This window comes from Oncorhynchus tshawytscha, linkage group LG29, assembly GCF_018296145.1.
Source record: "Oncorhynchus tshawytscha isolate Ot180627B linkage group LG29, Otsh_v2.0, whole genome shotgun sequence".
Lineage (NCBI taxonomy): Eukaryota > Metazoa > Chordata > Actinopteri > Salmoniformes > Salmonidae > Oncorhynchus > Oncorhynchus tshawytscha.
The window spans coordinates 6,231,091-6,251,456 of record NC_056457.1 but is presented as its reverse complement, the minus strand read 5'-3'; the positions used below and the strand labels follow the sequence as shown (position 1 = coordinate 6,251,456).

At 41.6% G+C, this 20,366-nt stretch overlaps 1 protein-coding gene across 1 annotated transcript in view; it reads right to left on the bottom strand.

The window, feature by feature from the left end:
* LOC112228028 (cadherin-20-like) overlaps positions 1–16,312 on the bottom strand; it is a 120,474-nt gene extending 104,162 nt beyond the window's left edge. The window contains exon 1 of the mRNA XM_042308629.1: positions 16,103–16,312. The gene's annotated coding sequence lies outside the window, so the exon portion shown is untranslated. The remainder of the gene's footprint in view (positions 1–16,102) is intronic.
* Between the last annotated feature and the right edge of the window lie 4,054 nt (positions 16,313–20,366).

The following is a 20,366-nucleotide window of genomic DNA, read 5'->3' as shown; positions in this document are numbered from 1 at the left end:
CCTACTCCCACAGGAGGACACAAAACCATCAAATCCATCCGAAAAGGTTCCAGGCCAGGCCTGAACATGATAGCCTGGGTAGCAGACCTTGGTTATTGGAGGCTCATTTTAGAGGGCACCTCTGTAGATACCACCTGTCTTATGTCTGATAATTGATTCTCATGGACAGATCTAGCAATGTACAGAGCCCATGCTGGTTTCACCCTTCCTCCCCTCTTTCTATCCCTCCATCCCCCAGCCCTTCCAACTCTGTGATTCCGTCAGATCTGTCAGATCCACTAGGCAGGTTATAGGATCTCAATGGGTGGGGTTGGAGCGGTAGGGAGGTTGTAGGTGTTGAAGGGGATCTTTTTCTCAGAGAGTGGGCTTAAGGGGGGGGCAGAGATAGATCAAAAGACCCCGCAGCGAGGGGAGCCAGAGGATAGGCCCAGGATATGTCCCAAATGGCACTCTATTCCCTACATAGTGCGCTACTTATAACCAGTGCCCTATGAGTCCTGGACAAAAGTAGTACTCTACACTATAGGGAATAGTGTGCAATTTGGAACTTAGATGCATATGCTTCCTCCCCCTATCCCATCAAACGGTGTTGGGCTCCACCAGGGATTCAGAATGGGGTGAAGGGAGAGATGGGTTCTGACATGAAGCCTGCGCTGCTGCTCCACTCCTCCCTCCTCGCCGGGATCCAACAGCTTTTTGTTTTCCACCGTGTCAGTCATTACAATCTCCCCTCTAACTATAAGTCTACTGCGGTATCGACTGGTATATTAAGAGGAGAATATGAAAGAATCCAGAAATAGAAAGAGAATATGAAAGAAAATTGGTTTTAAGGAGAAAGTTAGAAACTGTCCAGTAGAGTTTCTTCTACCCAAAACAACATCCTATACTGAACTTCTTTCTACGTCGGTGTTTGTTCATATACGGAGGGTTACAATATATTATGGCTGGGTAGAGAAAGGTTTGAGAAATATCCCTCTGATTTCCTTTATGACAGTACAACCTTTCAACTTCACCCACTGTTGTAGATTTAGTGGTTGAGCAGTGTAGGTTGCGTGTGTGTGCATTTTTCATGTATTTATCCTTTATTTAACTAGATAAGTCAGTTAAGAACAAATTCTATTTACATTGACGCCCTACCCCGGCCAAACCCTAACCCGGACGACGCTGGGCCAATTGAGCGCAACCCTATGGGACACTAAATCACGGTCGTTTGTGATACAGCCTGGAATCAAACCAGGGTCTGTAGTCACGCATCTAGCACAGAGATGCAGTGCCTTAGACCGCTGTGCCACTCGGGAGCCCAAACATGCACGTGTGTGTGTGGCCTGCGTGTGTGTGCGCTTGAGTGTCTGTCTATGGCAAGCCATGACGGTACCCCACTGCTCTGCAACTGAGAGCTCATCCTTTTATCCCCTGCATGTGACTGTGGCAGGCTGCCAGAGGCCCCTATCATTTAACACAGTACACCTGTTGGGGTGAAACTGATACTCACTGATAATGGATTGGAGTTCAAAGAGGAGGCTGCTCACAGGAAACTTTTCCAGAGGTCAAATTTCAGAAGCAATCTTGTGAATCTATACACGCATACACTTAGGGGACACAGACAGTGACATGCACACGTACGTGCGTAGGCACACACACACACACACACATACACACACACACACACACACACACACACTCCCGTGGAAGGCATGGCATGCAGCTCTAAAAGATGTTAGACCTGGAAACAGTCCAAAGGAGAGAGAGAGAAAAAATGAGAGAGAGCAAGCAAGCAATCGAGTGAGAGAGAGAGAGAAAGCCTTTAATGCTGTGAGGTAGGAGAGAGTACAGGGACCTAATGGGTCTGTGTGACAGATTTATGACATCTCATCCCTCCATTTCTACAACAGAAAAAAAGTTGACTTGAGGGCTTCGACTCCACAGAGAAAGAGTGATTCATTTTCCACTACCAACTACCATGAGGTGAGAGTAGTAGACGGTTTAATATTGGGTTATTTCTATGAGTGGGGAGGAGAGTAATAAAATGTAATCACTTTCAAACAGGACCAAGGGCAAACCGTACTCCCTCATGCAGGCCTGATTATTACTTTGGCCTCGGCTGAAGGTCTATTGGCTGTTTATGTACGTGTGGGCCCAATAGACAGATAGTTAAATATACATTGTCTGAATGGTAAGAAATTATGATTACACTTGCGTTACAGTTGAGTTTCTTTTTATAAATATTAAAATAATATATGAGACTATAACTCAATTGATATGGTAGCTGAAAATCCAAAGAAAACCAACCAGAATTGTATTTTGAGATCCCCATGCTCTTTCAATGGAAAGCTATGGGTCCTATGCAATTCAAGCTCCCAGATTGCAATTCCTATGGCTTCCACTAGATGTCAACAGTCTTTGATCATCGTTTCAGGCTTGTTTCTTCCAAAACTAGGAAGAATTTTGAGTTTCGGTACCAGGAGTCACTGTTGGAAATCAGTCTGTGGGCGCGCAACGAAGAGGACGCGCACTTGCTAATTTTACTTTGCTATTGAAAATACTTCTTTCTGTATGAAATATGATCATTTATTTACATTTTAGGGTACCTGAGGATTACACTTTTTGGGAAGAAGGATGAAGAAGGATTTTATCTAACAAAACGACCATGCATGTTATAGCTGGGACCCTTGGGATTGCAAACAGAGGAAGACTTTCAAAAAGTAAGTGATTTTTTAATCGCTATTTGGGATTTTATGAAGCCTGTGCTGGTTGAAAAATATATTGATGTGGGGTGCTGTCCTCAAACAATTACATGGTATGCTTTCTCTGTAAAGCCTATTATAAATTGGACAATGCAGTTAGATTAACAATAATTTAAACTTTTAACCAATATAAGATACTTGTATGTTCATGAATGTTTAATATTACGATTATTTATTTGAATTGCGCCCCTCCAATTTCACTGGATGTTGTCGACCGGTGTCCTGCTGACTTGACGCCCAGCCCTAACTACACTAGTACAGGTGTATTGTATTAACAGGCCACTGTTGAAGAGAGATTGTCCAGTCAGCTAGAGAACTGAATGCTGTAGAGTACAGTCTTAGAAAAAAAGTGTTAATTGGGGTTCTTTATAGAACCCTTTTATCTAAGAGTGTAATATCTTGTTTAACAGCTAGACAGCACTCCAGACCTTGGTTTACTGTAAATTGTAGGCATATGTGTTTTCTTTCACATAGCTTTAGCTGTGTTTGATAGAGCTTGCCTTCATTGTGCACAATGGAAGCAATGGCATATTCCCAAAGTGCAAACCCCGCCCATCTGGCATTGAAGGAAGCCTCAATCAAACACTTAAAGTATTTGAAATAGAACAAATGCTATTTGAACCCAGGTGTGTTGTGCCGTTGGATTGTATTACATTTGCATTATGTGGTCATTCATGCACGAACGCACACACACACAGATGCATATGATTAAAGCTGTCATTTCATGACATCTCCCCTGCGCACATTGAAAACTAATGAACTGAAAACTGAGTCATTCAACAATTAACATGAGCTTTGGTATGCCACGAAGCACCCTCTCGCCCCAGACGCACACACTCACGCAGCCGTACGTCCCAGCCCTGTCCTGTCTGACCTGATGTGAGCTCTTAACACAAAGACAGCCCACAGCTCCAGCACGTCTCTCTCTAATCAACTTCATTAGGAAATTGATTTCTGCATGTGGCCTCACATGTTTGAAATATCCTCCTCAGGAGCCTTCTCTCAGTGAAAGTCGGAATGAGAGAGAAGAAAAAAGCTTGGGTCAATCAATTTAAGTTAATTTCAGTCTTCGTAGAAGTGTTGCTGTCTATTACTTTTAAGCTAGTGTCATTTTGAATAGATTCATTGCCTGAGAGCTAGACAGGAAAAAAAGAAAGAGAAAACATGATTGCTTTCATAATCCCAAGAGGGGATGAAATAATTCAGTGTCTCAGGTTAGAGAGTTGCAGAAAGAAGTGGAGTATATAGATGCAGTAGATTCATCAGAAACCAAAGTTTCAGCCAAAAATCCTTAAAACCCATGGACCAAGGTTGTTGAGTTCTGTTAGTGTTGTGTTGCATGCTTTAATTCATGTCATTACAAACCATCTACCTTAAAAACAACTTCCAACAAGCACATATGCTGGCATTGCAGAATAACCCCTTTTATAGGAGTGATACAGAGAGGTGAGCTGACAGGTGAGGAGTCTACATGCTATAGTTCTGACGCATGACATGTTGACATATACTGTAGCTTTGTTTATTGACATTTGGCTTCCTATAGCTAAAGCCTTAGAGAATACATTAATAAGCTTGAGAGAAAGCTGGATAAGTCATAGAATCTCCATTAAGTAGCATCACAGTGAAAGATGAGTCAAATGTATTTGAAAGAACAATGGTTCTGCTGTGATAGGAGTAACAGCACTGCATGTAGAGAGTACTGTATATGCTGCCTAGACATTTCAGGACATAAAAGTATCAGGGGAAACATTTATAAACGATACGTACATACAAAATATACCCCAAAACATGCGTGCGCAAGTTTTCCAGCAAAAGTTGGCATTTATGTAAAACTGAACATAATGTTCTTAGCTCCACACAAACTGTAGACCATGCACATGTTTTCTGGTGGTCGAAGTACTGTATTGCAAGCAGGAAAGTAAGTATTTTGTGCAAATTGTGGATATGATGACACGCTTATTCATAAAATGTAGCCATTTGCCATTCGTGAGAAGAGCAAAAATCTATGAGTTTTATTTTTGGAATCTAAAAATATTTGACATAGAAATCTATTTCCTATTTATTTTATTTTAATAGCCATTGCAGAATAAATTCCTTACCTTTGATGGGTTTATATTAAGGTAGACATCCTACAAATTACCATGCACATCTGTAATTTGTTTGGGCCTAGTTGCCCAATCAAAATAGATAGGCTGTGTATTTCAAGTTTTGCTGTATGTGATCCCATTGGTAGCGTGGTTTATAATATACAGGTGAATTTAGCAGGTGAACATACAGTTGATATTTTACATTGAAGTATGTATGTTACTACTGTAAATACAAAAAATATACAAAGTAATTGTAGCCTAGACAATGTTTCAGAATTCATGGGCAGCCAAGCAAATTTAGGTTGGGGGAGAAGTCAATGCAAAATATTATTGAATTCAAACGTTAAGCTGACAGGATCTCAACAATTAGCCATTGTTTTTTCTTTCAAAAACTTGCCGAAGTCCTGCCAAATACAGCAGAAGGTAATGAAAAATATTGAAAGATTCTGCCAATATCTCCAAAAGTATTTGGATAGAATTTGCTATTGCCGTTTGTTTTGGAAACAGCTGTGACTTAATTCCAATAGTTCCAAATTATACCACAAAAGGTGAATGTGTAACGGCTCTCTTCTATCTCCTCCTCTGACGAAGAGGTAGAACAAGGATCGGACCAAAATGCAGCATGATGATGATTCATGATATATTTTAATGAAGGAAAACCTATACATACAGAAACTACAAAACTAACGAAATGAAATAATGAAAACCGAAACAGTCCTATCTGGTGAAATACAAAACACTAAGACAGGAACAATCACCCACAAATACACAGTGAAACCCAGGCTACCTAAATATGGTTCCCAATCAGAGACAACGAGAATCACCTGACTCTGATTGAGAACCTCAGGCAGCCATAGACTATGCTAGACACCCCTACTCAGCCACAATCCCAATACCTACTAAAACCCCCAATACCACAACACAACACAAAATAACCCCATGTCACACCCTGGCCTGACCAAAATAAATATATAAACACAAAATACTAAGACCAGGGCGTGACAGAATGGAGAGAATTTTCCATAGTTATAATGCTTGTTCAAGCGCACATAGTTTTCCACAGTTTTACAATGTGTGTATTCTTTTCAGAAATATTTAGCAATATTTAGTGTGAAATTTACATGACAGTTATGAGGCCCCAGAACATAAAGACATCTGTCATCTGCAGCACCTTCATAACCTCTTCCTACCACGCCCTCTAGTGCTCATCCTGTGTGTGTGTGGAGACAGGTGTGCTGGAATCAGAGCAGATTCCCACCAGCTGCAAACTGTTCCACAATCAAGACCTCTTCAAATGCTCAGTCCTGCCACTTCCACACGGCAAGATCGTAATCTCTGCCAGTCCATATTTCTAGCTGTTTATTCCTGTTATCCTGTTTTCCCTTGCCTGACACTGTTTTCCTTTCCGCTACAGTTCTGCCCGCTTTGACTCTGGTCCCCGTCTCCAGTCCAACTTCTCGTTAGTCCTGCTACTCTGTCCTGGATTCCCCACTCTATGCTCCCTTGGATTCCCCCCCGGACGTGCTAACTCTGTCCCAACACCTCTCGCTCCAGCCTCAGCCTCCACACCTGGTTTCCGGCACCCCGCCCGAGCTTCTCCTGGCCTGCACACAATCTTCCCCCCCATGTTTCAATAAATACCTTGGTTACCTCATCCCAGTCTCCTCATCTGAGTCTGCTCTTGGGTTCACCTGTTCCGCTCCATGTGACATTATACTAATTTCCAATAAATATTGAGGGTCTTATTCTGGTGACATGATAATTGATGCTTGAATGCCATTTGACCAATACAAATAATGTTGCTCTTATCCATCATAATCTCAATTTAGGTAGCCTACCCGCACTGAATCTGCGAGCTGTTGGCTAGAGCGTATGTGCCACGACCACAATGGGCACATTTGCTACAGTATATAGCGCAACAGTTTTTGTGACAAAACAATCAGTTGAAAATGCGATGAAAACCCATTTAACCCTTGTGTGGTCTTAACATTCTGTATACTCACCTTGTCCTAAGGGTAAAAAATGACCTGTCTTCACTAAGCCCCTAATATAAAGCAGCTTAATTGAATTTTAAACCTCAAATCTTGTTTTCATGAAGACACAACCTGTCATTCACTTCAAACTTTATGAATATCTGGGTTTTCCCTTTTCACAATGTAAAAAGACTGCATTTATCAGTGGACACCACTCATTTTTATTACACCTGCCTTTGTTTTCTGTACTAAAGTAGAGGTTGCTAAAGGTACTGCATAGGTGTAAACATGCTTTCTTTTAGCAAGAGATAGCACTTGTGTAGCCTAAGAAAGTAGCAGAAATGTGCAGAAAGTAGTTTTGAATGGATTTTATTGAAGGGAAACAATAGCAGTCTTGAACTTTTTTGGCAACATAGTATTCTTATATACTGTACAATGAGGAATTCAACATAGTGATATATTCTTATATACTGTACAATGAGGAATTCAACTACAAAATACTTGTCTTCTCCCATTTTTTGAACCATTGCCCCCACCCACAAGGTGTATAAACAACAAATAAGAATAAAATAATATAATAGATCCAAAACAAATACATGAAGAACATAAATCAATCAACTCCAATTACCACATGTAGGACAGCATGCAAACTTGTGTGCATGAACTTTGCAGATGTATTTCTCACAATGTGCAGCACATTGTATTTGTTTTTACAGTCCTTCTTTGGGGGTCAGAATTGGCATCTCCTCCTCTTGCCTGCCCCAGCTGCAGCCTCAGGTGGATCAGGACAAGATGCAGCCCCCTGAACAGCTTTCAAAAGCACTACAGAGGATGCTGTGCGGCGGAAGTGCCTTTCCCAGCTGCTCCACGAACACCCTCTTGTTCCGCTTATTAGGCATCCGGGTAGGGTTGATTTTGTTCCATGTCACAACGGCATTGTATGAGGACACATCAATGACGTTATGGAAGATGACCAGGGAACAGCGGGCAGTCATCCTCCTGCACCTTGTCCAGGTTGTCCACGCCTGCTTTGTTGTGGTTGTAGACCAGGATGATGGCTGGCTTCCTGTCCTTACGATCACTGATCTCAGCCGTTTTGTACAGTTTGCTCAGGAGGACCACATTCTTGTTCCTCTTTGGGAGGTAAGAAAGTAGAGTGGTGGTGGGGGTGAAGGCAAACTTTGATGAGAAAGCCTCTCTCCCCCTCGTTGCAAGGAGTGCAGGGTGGAGCTCAGGCTTGTTCTTTCTAACTGTGCCGACCATGGTGAGCTTCCTCTTTAGGAGCTGCTGGCCAAGTTCATAAGAGGTGAATAAATTGTCACAAGTTACATTGTGCCCCCTCAGACCATCTGTCACATCAAGCACAACCCGCATCCCCTGGTTCTTCTCCAGGCCTCCACTGATCAGCTTCCCTGTGTAGACTTGCATCTTCCAAGCGTAGCTGGATTGTGCGTCACAGGCCCCCCATATCTGGATGCCATACTTTGCTGGCCTGCTGGGCATATACTTCTGGAAATGACAGCAACCTTTTGACAAAAGAGATAACAATCAGTAATTAGTATCAGTTTCACAGAAAACAATCACATAAATCAATGATATTACAACAATACATAATACAATTAACAGTGAAAATCAATTACATTACAGATATGAAAATAAAAATGTACCTCTGAATGGAACCAGTTGCTCATCCACTGGTACTTCAGGTCCAGGCTTGTAGAGGTATGGCAGATGCTCCACCCACTTCTCCCAGACCTCACTTATGGCCGCCAGTTTGTCTCTCACATGTCTTGCATGTCTTGACTCACGGTTATCAAATCGTAGCATTCTTGAGAAAGTGTGAAAGACTTTCAGTGGCATCGTGGCACGGAAAATCACCCTTCCACTCTCTGCATCCCAGAGACTACAAGTAGCCTCGCCTCGGAACTTATACACACCCGCTAAGATTTGCAGCCCTATGTAGGCACGCAGGTCAATCTCATACATCCTTTTCCAGTTATCTCCATATTTACTGAAACAATTCAAATTTGTCATCTCCAGGATGATTTGTTCGATGGCAGGTGTGATGAACATGTAGAATGTTGAGGCGATGTCCTGGGCATGGGCAACTGCATGTCTTGTGGGCCCTGGGGTCATTCTTATGACATATTGTGCTGCCATTCTGCCTTGTTTGTCATATGTTGACAAGGACCATGTTGTGTTGCTGTTCTTTGACAAAAATGTCTCTCTTTCAGCTTGGATTTCTTATTCATCTGAAGACGATGCATTGAGCTCTGGGCTGCATTCTTCCCCTTCTTCTTCTTCAGATACCTCCTCCTCTTTTAAATCATTGTTCTCTTGTTCCTCCTGGACATCTGAAAAAATCAGATCTACGACCTGTTGGGCACTGAAACGTTGCACTCATGGCTTCAGCAAAGAGAGAACTGTGGGGACTGTCATCTTGCAGCACCTTTATAGCCTCTGACTGCATTCCCCATGAGTAAACAATGCTTTGAAGAAATGTTAATTCTGTCTGAAATTGTTTTTATTTTGTCTGTGAACTTGAGTCACCTGTGGGGTCGTGGAGGAGAGATGCTGCACAAGCACAATAACGTTTTAGTCTTGTCTGAGTTCATTCAGGAGCACACAATCTACATTTCTCATTGTGTGTGTGTGTGTCTTTGTGTTTTTTTGTGGTATGTAAATCATTTTATAACTGCCGTGTCAAAAATGACCCTAAGACAATCTTTATAACCTGGTGGTGTACAGCTTTCATGGAAATATGAACAAAGGCAATCTTTCACTTTTTCTAATGTTGGTGTCACCCTAGGAAACGTCATACAATTTCAAGTTGAAAAAATATAATTTCGTGTTTGGAAAATGCGCTTATTATTTTATGCAGATTTTAGAATATTTGCATGAAAATCTGTCGCAAATTGGATGGAAACCTAACTAATGATGTAAATTTTTTCAGAAATCTCCCATTTGGTATGTCTCTTGTGACGCGATTCACAACAGCACTGACGGATTTGTTGACTTGACCATTGCGTTTTGAACAACCCTAGCTAGATGAAAGGAGAAACATACAAGTATATTTGCCATAGATGAATTGTGTAAACTTTTAATTATATTTGCTGACACCCTACAGTCAAGTATTGGCACCAGTAGAGTAGCTATATAGCAAAGTAAACCACACCCCTCTGTGAACATGCCTTATCCAATGTTGGTTACAAGGCAGTACTGATTTAAATTAGGGAAGAGAATATCATGTTACCATTGGTGTATTAAAACGAGCATTAGGGTGATATCACCCTATCCCCTTAATAATCCCGCCTCCTGAATCCAAGTGTTTGACATGGGGGAGGGACCAGTAACTTTATTATCACACTTTTTCAATGTAAATCATCATACTTTGATCTGGTTTCATCCAAATATCAAATTGAATGAAAAATATAATTGTATCTGTTCATAACCTTTAAACACACCACAGTCATAGCAATTAAAAAGATGATGTTACCTTTACCGATACGGTTGTTGTAGTTAAGTGGGCTACTTACAGGTTTACTTTTGTATTAGAAAATACATGTATTCTTATTAATGGTAACAACATGCATGACTTGTACTTCAGGCCAGTGAAGTACAAATTACACAAAAGATATTGAAACTATTGAAAGACGTATATCAAATACATGCGTGCAATGTACATCTGCAACAGTTTACTAACCACTGTTCTTCCAGTAATGCACTGTATATTCTAAAAATACAGTATGTTGCTGTATTCAGGTTTTGTGTTTAAGTCAAGGTCCTGTACATCTACAGTAAATTACTGGCTACTGTGTTGCCAGTAATTTACTGTAAAAACTACAGGACATTTTTTACAGTGTGTGAAACACGAATGTAATGCTTTACAAGTCCATGAGGACTGGGCATTCTGATGATGAAAGACTCTCATATCAATATGTCAAATAATGTGGTGAAGTTACTCTTCACTGTGATATTGTATTGTACCAAAAACCAGCTGTTGACAATGTAGAGCACAGCATGTGTACACTACCAGCCTATGAGTGATTAACAGAGAGCTTTTCCACCAGCCTAAAACAATGCCAACCGGAATCTTACACACACACACACACACACACACACACACACACACACACACACACACACACACACACACACACACACACACACACACACACACACACACACACACACACACACACACACACACACACACACACACAACAAGAAAAAAACTATGCCAACAGAGATCTTTCAGCATGCCATGCTTTCAAAGGAGCTGTATGTCTGGTACCCCATAAAACACTAGGCGCAGGACTCCTGCATTCATTCAATTAAGAATTTACAGCGCTATTGATTTCCACACAATCAAAGTACGTCAGAATTCTGCAAACACGATGCGGAGCAGTTTTCATTAGCCTTCAAGCTCTACCTGAGAGGATAAAGCCATTGGTCAGCAACATGAAGAGATGATGGAGAGATGATGATGGACAACTTGCAGAGAAACTCAACACTTTTTACTTCTCAGTGTTTCCTCCTCGGCCCACAATGCCTTTCCTTTCCTCTTCACCAAAACCCCCTCTCTTTCACTGTCTTCCCCGACCTCTCCTCCACTGCCTCCTTTCCTCCACCCTTCTCTTGATGGTTATTTATCATAGATGCACTGTACTGTACAACTATTTCCCTCCTAATTGTTCTTTTATTGCACGTTTCTATTCTCTTTGATTTCTTGCCTTATAAATTAACCCTCCTGCTGTGTTCCGGTCGAATTGGACCAATTTAATTACATTTTTCTCTGAAAAATGTAGTTAATTTAATCTGATTGTCATAAGGTTCCATGACTTTGTCCACACAGGGCATCTGAACACACAAAATACATTTAGATGATTTTCATAAGGTTTTGGGCATTTTATTTAACTTTTGTACATATATGGTGTTCCCGGTCAAAAATGACCTTTCATTAGAAATGAATGGGTGAGACTACAATTAGTGTATAAAATTGAGTTCAGGCACATGCTCATTCATCAGATGGACACACTTCCTCTCCCAGACCCCCACATGCATGGGTGTTTGAGCACATACACCTCACTCCCCTTCTCGGCTTTCCCACGGGAACCTTTCCCCAATAGAATCTTTCCCCCACGGGAACCACACCTGTTGGCATTCTCACAAACAATCGCAACATTGTTTAAGTAATATATATATAACTTTTCTCGTAGCTCTGATATATATAGATTTTTTGAGGCCTTGCTCACAATTCATTCTGTGGCAGCACAATGACCAAACGATATACTGCATGTGAGGCTCTTGATCGTGACACTGGTGAGGAGAGAGTCCTTGTTAAAATGTAACACAAAATAGTCTGTGATAAATAGCACAATATGTTTCATCTGAGTATTTGTTATAGTCAAAATAATCATACATTATGCTTTTTTTTACAAAAAAAAACGAGGCCATAAATAGCAAATAGAAGTTCAAAACTTGTAATGTTCACAAGAACTTAAGTTGATGAAACGATCTAACAACAACGTTAGGTGATATTATATGTATTATTATGGATTTATAATCAGCTACAATGGGGAGGTAATTTTGGACCGCGAACACAGAATTGATTAACATGAAACGAACACAACAGGAGGGTTAACCGTAGGTGGCTGATAAGTGTGGGCCTGATTTACCTAAGAAAATGCAGAGATAAAAATTCAGTTTGTTGGGCATTCTAGGAGGGGAAACAGTCTTCAGTAGCTCAGAGTTTGTCTTTGCATTTGCATCAGATCAACCTGCCTTTATGTTGCTGTCTTTCTATCCCACTTTTTCTACCATCACTCACAGCTTTCACGTTAAACCTCTCTCCATACCCACATTAAAAAATACTATAGCATACAATGTTAGAATTCACTGTAGTCTTTTTGCTGACTTTACTGTTGCATTCACTGCAGTATTTTTGTGGACTGTGGTTAGTGTTTACTTTAGTATTATGGACATGACTGTAGAATTATGTAATATTTACAGTTTACATACTGTACAAAAAAACGGTAGTATAATTAGTGTAGTGTTTTTGCATACTGTAGGGTACTGTAGTATTTACTGTAGTGTTTTTGCAGATATTAATGTGCTATTTACTATAGTGTTTTTGTTTTATTATAATTCACATAGCAGTGGGGTTTTCTCCTTGAGGAAAACTACTCGACAAAATACTCATAGAGCAAAAACAACATACTGTATGGTCTACACTTGGTATGTGCAGATAACTGCCAAAATAAAGGAAATACCAATACCAAAGTGTCTTGGGGCGTTGTGCAACCACGAGCCGCAAGAACAGCTTCTATGCACCTCGGCATAGATTCTACACTCTTAAAAAAAAAGGTACTATCTAGAACCTAAAGTAGTTATTCGGCTGTCCTCATAGGAGAACCCTTTAGAGAACCCTTTTGGGTTCCAGGCAGAACCCTTTTCACAGAGGGTTCTGCCTGGAACCAAAAGGGGTTCTTCTTGGAACCCAAGGGAGTTCTCCCATGGGGACAGCGAAAGAACCCTTTTTAGAAGCCTTTTTTTCTAAGACTGTACAAGTGACTGGAGCTTTATTTGGAGGGATGTGATGCCATTCTTCCATGTGAAATTCCATCATTTGGTGTTTTGTTAACGGTGGTGGAAAACGCTGTCTCAGACCCAAAGTCTCTGAGATCTTTTCTTCTAAGCATGGTAGCCAAAATAATGGGCAACAGGGCATTTTTATACATGACGCTAAGTATGAGGGATGTTCATTATTTGATTAACTCAGAAACCACACCTGTGAGGGAGCACCTGCTTTATATACTTTGTATCCCTCGTTTACTCAAGTGTTTCCTTTATTTTGGTAGTTACATAACTGTGGAGTAAAGTACTTAAGAAAGAATACCTTGAAGCACTACTTTTTTTGTTTTTTGGGGGTATCTGTTCTTTACTTTTTGACAAGTTACTTTTACTCCACTGCATTCCTAAATAAAATATTTTACTTTTTACATTTTTCCTGACACCCAAAGGTGCTCATTTACATTCCAAATGCTCTGATAGGACAGCAATATGGTCCAATTCATACACCTGCCAATATAATGTGCTGTCATACCTACTGCCTTTGATCTGGCGGACTCACTAAACACAAATAGTGTGTTTGTAAATTATTTCTGAGTGTTGGTGTGGGCCCATGTCTGTCCGAAAAAATTTTAAAACAAGAAAATCTGTCCATCGGGTTTTCTCAATATAGAGAATTTGATTTGATTTAATTTCACTCAAGTATGACAATTGGTCACTTTTCCACCATTGTACTTAAGCACCTTTCAAACCAGATACTTTTAGACATGTACTAATTTACTATTAAGGTATTTTTTACTTTTAATCAAGTGTGACAATTGAGTACATTTTCCACCACTGGTTACTTGTACGTTTCTCACTTATAGGTGGCACAAATTAGGCTGTGGGGGAAAATAAAGGGCAGGGTATATGCAAATTAATTACTGTAGTATATACTATAGTAATTACTGTAGTGTTTGCTGTAGTGTTTTGGTGGTCTATAGTATATTGTACTATTTACTATAGTATTCTACAGTATACTACACAAATTGTATAGTAAGTACCTCACATGATCAAGGGATAATACAGTGTGTAGTATAGTATTATACAGTGTAGTACAGTAATGCAAGCGGAGGAAATGGCACAGCAGCCATTTTGGGAGGGAGTGTGGATGACCACACACCATAGCAGTCAAACTAAAAATCGATCAGCTAAATTTGAGATACTGTACTGTAGTACTATACTGTAGTATTTTTCATGTGTGTAGCTGGTGTAAATTGTTAAAAACTGTTTCCTGTAAAAGACTGATAGGAGTGTCCTTTGACTCTGAACTCCCGAGTGGGTCAGCGATCTAAGGCACTGCATCTCAGTGCTAGAAGCATCACTACAGAACCTGGTTTGATTCCAGGCTGTATCACAACCGGCCATGATTGGGGGTCCCATAGAGCGGCGCATAATTGGCCCAGTGTCGTCTGGGTTAGGGTTTGGCTGTGGTAGGGCGTCATTGAAAATAAGAATTTGTTCTTAACTGATTTGCCTAGTTAAATAAAGGCAAAAAAATTTATAAAGAACGGGATGGGGTGGGAGAGAGGAAATGAGCAAGAGTGAAAAATAAAAATTGAAGAAGTGAGAGAGAGACTTAGAAAGTGATAGAAGGGTGGTGGTGGTGTGGCCATGAGAGCATACATGTAGCTGCTTAATTAATTCGGTCACAGCGCCCTATAATGAAACCTTTATTCAGGGGGAATGAGGGGGGATGGCAGGGGGCTTGGCAGAGAAGAGAGCGGTTGTGTTTCGGAGAGAGGGTGAAAAATAAAAATCCCAGTGTCCACAGTTGGCTTTCCCTCATGTCAGCTGCCTTGGTTACAGAGTTTGCTGCCAGCAAGCTCCAGCACTGCAGCTCAGTCCCACTCTCCCTCTTCTTTTTCTCTGGCTACCTCTCACCCTCTCTCTCTCTCTCTCTCTCTCTCTCTCTCTCTCTTCTATCCCTCTGTCCCCAACACCTCTCTTCTCTCTCTGTATCTCTGTATCTCTGTATCTCTCTGTCTGTCTGTCTGTCTGTCTGTCTGTCTGTCTGTCTGTCTGTCTGTCTGTCTGTCTGTCTGTCTGTCTGTCTGTCTGTCTGTCTGTCTGTCTGTCTGTCTGTCTGTCTGTCTGTCTGTCTGTCTGTCTGTCTGTCTGTCTGTCTGTCTGTCTGTCTGTTTCTCTCTGTCTCTCTCTCTCTCTCTTGGATCCAACATATTATTATTTTTTCCAAGTAGACAGGGTCTCATTCAAAAAACAACAGTATTCTATGTCCCTCCCTCCTGCCACAGCACCACTCTTTTAAAATCTCTCTTTTCTCTCCCGGCTCATTACATGTGACACAATCAGTCACATTGACAACAACACTAGCATCAACATCACTCCACACAAACAGAGGATAAAGTATTCACAAATACAGTATACAGCTAATATTGTACGTTGATACTACCATGTGTCTGATAGAGCTTCCCAACTTAATTGGTAATACACAGCTAATACATTTTTAAAAACTAAATTGCATTTGGTAGCGTTTTTTGTTCCATACAGTTCGAAATATGCTATTGTTGCATTTGATGTATGTCAATGTTAGCATACAATTCAAAAATTGGTGAGTTTAAGGAACAGTTTTGTTATTTTCACTGGTCGAGTGTCAATGAAAAATTGCTTTTTGTTGCTTGTTTACATTTCACCAGATACATCTGCGACAAATAAAGACTATTCCTACCTGGTGTTGCACACCACAGCCCCTCCAGTACTGGATGAGTCTTCAGAAGTTAACTTATTTTTCTCCGTCTCTGTCGTTCCATTCATTTACATTCATTCTTTTGTCTGCTTATCTATTTGTCTGGAGTTCTTTTTTCAAAACGTGGGCTTCCTGCTTATCGCACAGCTCTGGTGAAAGGTCTGGTGCACTCAGAAGAAGAAGAAGAAGTGAGTGAAGAGGATAGAGGAGACGGATGGAAAGAATAAGTCTGACACCTCGTGATCAGCTCAGCTCCCTGCTCTACCTCTGCGCTCCTGCCTGCTCTCTCTCTCTCTCTCTCTCTCTCTCTCTCTCTCCTCTTAGAGCTGCACTGAACGAACGACCAAGTCCAGAGGGTCCCTCTCCCTCACGCCACCTTCGTCCTATGCTGTGCTGCTGCTGCTGCTCCAGCCAGCCTCTCTCTTTCTCTCTCCATTTCTCCCTCTCTCTATCTCTATCCCTACTCCAGCCACATGCATATTCAGATAAATGCACCTGAAATACACTGTACTAACCCAATGGTGTCAGATATCACCCCATCATTCTCATTTGGTTTCTAACTATTGCTCTCTGTGTGTGTTTTACTGGAATGTTGCAACCCTACATTCAGGCCTGATGTGGCCTATAAAGCATGGGTTTCAGGTCTCTATATTAGGGTAAGGCTAGGACTCAAAATAAGACCTTAAGAGATGTGTAATGTATTGCCATAAGACAGAAAACGAACACATTCAACAATGTCTCTGTCACTAACACATACAGTCATGGGTGGTAACTCTACATTTCACTCAAAAAGTCAAGGCACGTTGGGAAATTATATTGAATGCATGGCTTAATGGGGGAGTAAAAATGATTGATACAACACTTGATACTAACACCAATCTGGAACCCCTAGATCAGGGGTCCCAAACTCATTCCACGGAGGTCCGAGTGTCTGCGGGTTTTTGATTTATCCTTTCACGTAGCCATTTCCTGAAATCAAATGGCCAAATCTCCCTCTAGTGGAATGTTATTCATATTTTTTATAATTTCATCATTAATAATCATTATTAAAAACCTGCTGAAAATCCAGTGTTTCTTTATCAAATGCTTGTGTTATATTTCAGTTTTCTGTGCTGTATGTAACGTCTAATATTGGGATGCAAACTCAAAACTGAATACATTTCATGTCACGCGGGACTAGGTGTGTGTGCAGGAATCAGACACAGAGAGAGAACGGAGTAAAGTGCTTTACTATTGTACACCAAACTGATAAGCCCAATACAATACAGGGCGCAGGACACTATACCAGACAACCCAAAACCACAGGGTGTCCAGTATAGAAAATAAAATACACCACGACCTAATATGTACACACGTAACAAAAGACAATCCCGCACAAAACAAGAGCGGGTCAAACTACTACATATAGGGAAGCTAATTAAACCAAAATACACACAGGTGAAACTAATAACACAAAACCAACAGACAAATGAAAAAGGGATCGGTAGCGGCTAGTAGGACGGTGACAACGACCGCCGAGCACCGCCCGAACAGGCAGGGGAGCCAACTTCGGCGGAAGTCGTCACATTTCAACTCTATATCTGACATGGTACAGAGGTGTCTTCTTTTTATAAGCCCATAACCATGTGCATAACTAGGTTTCCATCTAGCCATTTAATGCAGATGAATTAACTGACACATGAAAAAGTCACAACTGGGCTGATGATGCTGGTACAATTGTATAAATCAAAAAAAGTTATTTGGGTAAAAGTCATTATGGCGGTGGAAACCCCATTTTGCGCAAATATTGATGTAATAATATTTACACCAATATTTACCATTACTACTCAGGAAAATATGTAGTTTATTAGGCTACAGAGGAAATAAATTATTCTGAACTTCACAGAGTGGTGAATGTGCAAGGTGATGAGCTTGATACTCCTTTCCAATACATATCGAGGGTCTTATTCTGGTGACATGATGATCGATGATTGGCTGCCGTTTGACAAATATACTGAACAAAAATATAAATGCAACATGCAACAATTTAACAGATTTTACTGAGTTCCAGTTTGTTTAAGGAAATCAGTCAATTGAAATAAGTTCATTAGGCCCTAATCTATGGATTTCACATACTGTAAGTGGGAATTCAGATATGCATCTGTTGTTCACAGATACGTAAAAAAAAAATAGGGGCGTGGATAAAAAAAACTGTCAGTATCTGGTGTGAAAACAATTTGCCTCATGCAACTCGACACGTCCTTCGCATAGAGTTGGTCAGGCTGTTGATTGTGGCCGGTGGAATGTTGTCCCACTCCTATTCAATGGCTGTGCATAGTTTGTGCATAGGCTGTGAATTGTGGACTTTGGTGGGAACTGGAACACGCTGTCATAGAAGTCGATCCAGAGCATCCCACACATGCTCAATGGGTGACATGTCTGATGACTATGCAGGCCATGGAAGAACTGGGACATTTTCAGCTTCCAGGAATTGTGTACAAATCCTTGCAACATGGGGCCAAGCATTATCATGCTGAAACATGAGGTAATCGGGGCAGATTAATGGCATGACAATGGGCCTCAGGATCTTGTCACCGTAGCCCTGTACATTCAAATTTCCAACAATAAAATGCAATTGTGTTTGTTGTCCGTAGGTTACGCCTGCCCATACCATAAGCCTACCGCGGGATACTCTGTTCTACTAGATACTACTGTACTCTAGATACTACTGTTCACAACGTTGACATCAGCAAACCACTCGTCCACATGGTCTGTGGTTGTGATGCCAGTTGGACTTACTGCCAAATTCTCTAAAACGATGTTGGATGACGCTTATGGTAGAAACCTTCATATTAAATTCTCTGTCAACAGCTCTGATGGACATTCCTGCAGTCAGCATGCCAATTGCACGTTCCATTGAGACATCTGTGGTAAAACTGCACATTTTAGAGTGGCCATTCATTGTCCCCAGCACAAGGTGCACCTGTGTAATGCTCATGCTGTTGAATCAGCTTATTGATATGAAATACCTGTCAGTTGGATGGATTATTTTTGGCCAAGGAGAAACGCTCACTAACAGGTGTGTATAGAATTTGAGAGAGATAGGCTTTTTGTCCATATGGAACATTACTGGGATTGTCACGCCCTGGTCTTAGTATTTTGTGTTTTCTTCATTTTTTTTGGTCAGGCCAGGGTGTGACATGGGTTTATTTTGTGTTGTGTTTATGTATGGGTTTTTTTCGTAGGTTATGAGATTGTGGGGTTTTCTAGCATAGTCTATGGTTGCCTGAGGCGGTTCTCAATCAGAGGCAGGTGATTCTCGTTGTCTCGAGTGTTTCGTGGGTGATTGTTCCTGTCTCAGTGTTTTGTATTCACCAGATAGGCTGTATAGGTTTTCACATTCCGTTTGTTGTTTTGTATTATCGTATGTCATCTTCATTAAAGATGTATCGTATTAACCACGCTGCATTTTGGTCCGACTCTCCTTCGACGGAAGAAAACCGTAATAGAATCACCCACCACAGGACCAAGCGGCGTGGTGACAGGCAGCGGCAGCAGGAGCAGCGAAAAGAGGAATGGACATGGGAAGACGTTTTGGATGGCAAGGGTTGTTACACTTGGGAGGAGATACTGGCTGGAAGAGATCGCCTCCCATGGGAACAGGTGGAGTCACTTAGGAGAGCAGAGGCAGCCGGAGATAGGAGCCGGCGATACGAGGGAACACGGTTGGCAAGGAAGCCCGAGAGTCAGCCCCAAAAATTTCTTGGGGTGGCTCAGGGAGAGTGTGGCAGAGTCAGGGTTCAGACCTGAGCCAACTCCCCCTGTTTATTGTGAGGAGCAGCGATCACAGGACTTCTGGACTTGGGAGGAGATATTGGACGGAAAAGGACCCTGGGCACAGCCTGGAGAATAACTGGAGGCGGCGAAAGCGGAGAGGCGCTGGTATGAAGAGGCAGCACGGCAACACGGATGGAAGCCCGAGAGTCAGCCCCAAAAATGTATTGAGGGGGGGGGGGGCTCACAGGGAGTATGGCTACGCCAGGTAGGAGACCTGCGCTAACTTCCTGTACTTACCGGGGGGCTAAAGAGACCGGGCAGGCACCGTGTTATGCTGTGGAGCGCACGGTGTCTCCAGTGCAGGTGCATAGGCCGGTGCGGTACATACCAGCTCTTCGTATTGGCTGGGCTAGAGTGGGCATCGAGCCAGGTAAGGTTGGGCAGGCTCGGTGCTCAAGAGCTCCAGTGCGCCTGCACGGTCCGGTCTATC